General features: G+C 51.1%; 1 long non-coding RNA gene across 2 annotated transcripts; it reads left to right on the top strand.

The window, feature by feature from the left end:
- The first annotated feature begins 1,179 nt into the window (after positions 1-1,179).
- Positions 1,180-4,000, top strand: LOC124699035. Of its 2 annotated transcripts, XR_007001236.1 has the most exons (4): positions 1,180-1,425; positions 1,680-1,765; positions 3,282-3,427; positions 3,561-4,000. It is a non-coding gene; the product is annotated as an uncharacterized LOC124699035 (long non-coding RNA). The 2 variants fall into 2 exon arrangements; XR_007001235.1 differs by having other exon boundaries at positions 1,180-1,765.
- Positions 4,001-4,910: the final 910 nt, after the last annotated feature.

Below are 4,910 nucleotides of genomic sequence, written 5' to 3'. Positions count from 1 at the left end.
GCCTTATATTAATATAGGAGAAGCAAACAGGGGTGGCAAGAGCCAAAAAGAGAAAAGAGAGAAGGCGGGAAAAGAAGAACCCGCCCCTCAAGGTACCAGCACGATCAGCCTATAAGATCCGCCAGATTCTTAGCGCCGGCAAGGACCCAGTCCTTCCCTTCATCCTTGATCTTTTGCATGACGATCAAGGGCAAGGAAGATTTGTTGTTGAAGACACACTCATTCCTCTCTTTCTATATCTCCCAACTGATAAGCATGATTGCAGTTCGTAAACCTTTAGGAGAGGAGGTGGGAGTTTTTGCGATAGCATGCCAGTAGTCCAACACTCTAGACCTCCCCGCCCCGAGGCAGCGGATAAGGTCCGGGCAGTCCAGCCAGGAAGCCGCAGCAATCCATATTCTCTTAGAGAAGCGACATTCAAAGAGCAGGTGCCGAGCCGTTTCCGGGGAACATCTGCATAGCTGACAAGACGGTTGATGCGGCCATCCTCGTTTGGCAAGACGGTCAGCAGTCCAGAGGCGGTTTTGCACTGCCAGCAATGCAAAGAAACGGCATTTTGGTGATGCCCAAGGTTTTCAAACGATGTTACCAAAAGAGCAAGGCAAAGCGGGCAAGAACTGAGCTTTGTAGGCAGAGTTGGCCGTATAACACCCATTGGAAGTCAGCGTCCAAACGATGGAGTCCTCCGTGCCTGGCGAAAGTTGAACAGGGGAGATCCCAAAGGCGAACGTATTAGTTAACAGTATAACTCAACCAGCTAGAAGCATCCACAGCGATTTGACTCTCTGAACCATCGGATTAGGTGTACGGACGTCCCAGATCGTCTCATCTCTCCCTAGGTAGCTGTAGTAACTCGCTTCGTTAATTTGCGCCGAACGGGTCGGCCAACATTAAAGGGGCCGCTACTCCGGAAGTTGAATTGGAACTTTTCTGATTAATTGGGCCGGTGTATGGGTACCCAGGCTTGCTTTTATTTTCTCTCCACGGAAGGGCTTGCACCTAATTAAAAAAAAATGGACGCGTCCCTTTCTCTCGTTAGCTCCTTAGCGTCCCGCCGTTGTTCCCTCTTCCCTGATCCGCCTGCGACCCGAGGTAAGGGCGCCCTGCTCAGCGCGCGATTGCCGCCGCGCAAGTATCCGGCGAGGCTACGCGAGCACCGGGGGTTGCCTTCTTGTTGCTGCGGTTGCTAATTTTCGGGTGGATAGAGAAATCCTGCAGGCCTCGTGCCTTTCTTCTCCGGCGCCGGCGCCAACGCGATGTAGATGGCGCGCAGGTTGACTGGGCTTCCTGGATGCATGCGTGGGCTTCCTCGATGCACGTGTGGACCTGGCCCATTGCTGGAGCAACTCCTCCCCTTCCGTTCCTGGAGCCTGCAGCCCCATACCGTGCGAACTGAAACCGGTCGGTGGCATCGTAATGATGGTGGTATAAAATTCGACTTCTCCCTCCTGTAATCATGGTGATTAACGTTGGCGTTACTGTCTGTTTTCTTATGTTCCTTGTATATTTATATGCTGCAAACAATTATCTTTTCATATCACTTCAGTCTCGCCTTCGACCTACCATTGTTCGTCAGCCACGTTCCTTCATTAGTGTTGATTTCCTCTTTTGTCGGCGTCTCCCCTCTTCTTTGTAATTTCATTGATGCCACCAATCTGACCTGCCGTCGCCTGTTTCAGGGGTTGTCGTCCTCCTTAGTTTGTGATGATTGTGTTTAGGGAGTGCTGAGAGGGAGTGCGTCTCTGCAACCATGGTCGCTGGACAGGTACGTTCTTCTATGCACTTTTACGTCTTGTTAGTCATCTGTTGTTAATATGTTTTGTTGTTTATTTGATATCTATAGTTCTAGGTTTATTGGCATAGTTAAATTCTATGCATGGGTGTCGCCCTCCTCTGGCGACCAGGGGGGAAACCCTAGCCGCCGCCGCCCCAGGCTCCCCACCTTCCTCCCTTCCCTCGCCGTCGCCGGCGTTTTGGTGGCCTGGACGGGCGCGGGGAGCGGCGCACGGGAGATATCCGGGCTCCGGCATCTCAGGCTGCGGGCGGGCGCGGCCACTACTGGCCGCGCGAGGGGCTCCGGCGGTCATGGGCGGCCGGGCCAGATCTGGGCCAGGCGGGCCGGCTAGGGGAAGCGGCGGCTGGCCGGCGCGGCCCCCCTGGCCGGCGCAGCCCCCCCCTGGCCGGCGCGGCCCCCCCTGGCCGTGGAGGTGATGCGGCATGCTGCTGCAGCTGGGTGGTGGTGTGCCGGGGCGGTGCCCCCGGGCAGCGGCGACGGCCGCGGCGAGGTGCTCCTGGGGCTGCGAGGGGTTCTGATGTGTTGCCGGGGCGGCGACCCCGGGCCGCGGCGAGGTGCTCCTGGGGCTGCGAGGGGTTCTGATGTGTTGCCGGGGCGGCGACCCCGGGCAGCGGCGGCGTGTTGGTGGGTGTGTGCAGCGGCTGTCTTCGGCGTTCGTCCTCGAGCCTCGTGTCGGTGTTGGTCGGCGTCCCCTCTATGTGGCATTCCGGCGGCGCCCACGGTGATCTTCGGCGGTACTCCGTTGGCTTCGGGCTGTTCTGCCCTCTGTGCGTCGGCGGCTACATGCGGTTGAAGGTGGTGGTTTGTGCCGGTCCTTGTTGGCGGGCGCGAGGTCTTGGAACTCTTTACTGGGCGAAAGCTCTGTCTTGGCGGCCGGCCAGGACCGACGACGGTGACGCCTGTGGGCGCCGCATACTTCTTGAAGGTGTCGTCGTAGCGGGTGTTTCTTGTTCTCAGCTCGGGCTCTCTGGGGGAAACCCTAGATCCCTCGCGGGATCGGGCGTGGGCGGCGCTCTTGCGTCGCTTTGCCTCTTGAGGCCTCGCTTTGGATGTCCACCGGACAATGGGACTTGTGGAGTGTTCTGGTGGTTTTGGCGGAGGCGGGTTCGTCTTTGGCCAGGCGGGGCGCGGCCTCGGGGCCGGCGTGGTAGTTGGAGCAGTGGCTCCGGTCTTTCGCCTCCGCATGTTGCGTTGAGGCGTGGTGTCGACCTGGCTGGTTGTCGACCCGTGTGGAGCGCAGCCTCGGGGCTGGCGTGTGGTGTCGTGTTGTAACGGTTTTTCGGTCAGTTTTCCTCATAAACGGGCCAACTCTTTTCTCCTATATCAATGAAAGGCAAAGCTTTTGCCTCGTTTCAAAAAAAAAATTCTATGCAATGGTACTGTTCAAGATACAGAAAATGGAGCCTTTTTTCACCCGGTAGTTGTTTCTTTGTTTAGTACATGCTTGACTATTCCAATAACTTCTGCCTTCTCCATGGTGCTCCAGCAACCACACAAGGTGTTGGAATGGTGCCCCCGCAGAGAGGTTAGAGGAGATGAGATGGATTCGCTGCACAAGAGGACATGTTTGCTACACAAGAGGATCTGACAACAGCTAAATGCTCTCGAGGCCATGCTCTCGCATGAAGACAGGTAACAGTACCGCATGCAAAAGTAGCTTTTTGGTATCAGGGTAGCGTTGAGGTAAATTAAAGATGGCACCGTAGCTGTTGCTGCTGCAGTTGTATGTGTTGCGTCACCCTAAATGTGTCCGTTCATGTTTCAGAATGATGCTTCAGCTCAAGGTAGGAATAGAAAAAATCATTTCTTCATTTTGAGCAAGTCGTGCAAGAGGAATTCATCATGTACTTGATTGGACAATGACGTTTCTCTACTCGCTGATGTTCAGTGGTGGTGGGCGGTTCAAGGCATGAAATCGATCTGCCTCCATGGTGTCTGAACTTAAGTCAGTGCCATGCTGATCAGATGTGGATATATCCAAACTTCTACAGTGCAATGTACCCTGAGTACCGGGTAATGATGTGCATGCATTGGGGACATTAGGGGCGGCCAATGGTCACCCTATTTCTCATTTCTGTTTCTGACAGTCTAATATTGAGGATGTTGGTCCAGGTTAATGTAGCATGCTCTGTTGTATTGAGATGCTTCTAAACCCAAGCTACACGCACACATGCAATCTTCTTTTTTTGCAGCCGAGATGTCTTAAGTACTTCCCTTAGTATGCAACGGGGGATTGGTCTCTTTGTTCATTTATAAGAAATATTTGCACATGATTGTTGTTCACATCTTTGATTAACTTAGATTATCTTTTGAATTATTTGTTGCTCAAATACGTCCACTGTATACTGTAGGAGTGTGGCAATGCATATACTTCCTTCAAGCTAATAAGGCGTGAACTCCGTCTTGGTCCTATACAAATTGTTTGCTTTGATAAGGTACTATATACGGCCAAATAACTCTTGGTTTTGTTTTTTATTCTTTCTGGTTCTATCAGCAACTCAAAGTCATTTGAACCAAACCAAAATCTATTAGCAAAAAGGAGCAGAAATGGAAATAATATGCATGGTTCATATAAGTCATGATAGGGTACCTTTTACCTTTCTATTAGTTTGTAATCAACCGGGGTTGAATAGCCAAAAAAATGTGGATTATCCAGCCCTTCTTCAGTTTTTTTTTTGTAATTTTGAATCCGATCATGTTGGGTAATCAAATTGAATCTTAGTCATTCAAATAATTTTATTCTAAATTATGCAATTTCTGAGGTTACTTTTAATACCTGGCTGATGTTACACATAGCTGTATACACCCTTATAATACTATGCAAAACTGAACCTGCATATATATAAAATAATTCAAAAGAAAAATCATTTACTAACCTGAGTGCATCACGTGTAACTCATTATTTTTATAATCGAACAAATTCCCCATTTTAATTATTTTACAACCTTATGTGAATTCAACTTTAGTGTTTAGTGTATCAACATATTTACAACAATGCCATCATTTTTATCAAGAAATGGGCGGGCGCGGCAATGCGCGCTATCATGGTCTAGTTACTCCATATGATCGACGGTGAAAGCCTCGACCGAGACCATCTTGTATAGCCATTGCTTCT

Source organism: Lolium rigidum, chromosome 3, assembly GCF_022539505.1.
Source record: "Lolium rigidum isolate FL_2022 chromosome 3, APGP_CSIRO_Lrig_0.1, whole genome shotgun sequence".
Taxonomy (NCBI): domain Eukaryota; kingdom Viridiplantae; phylum Streptophyta; class Magnoliopsida; order Poales; family Poaceae; genus Lolium; species Lolium rigidum.
This window is presented reverse-complemented; position numbering and strand designations above follow the sequence as displayed.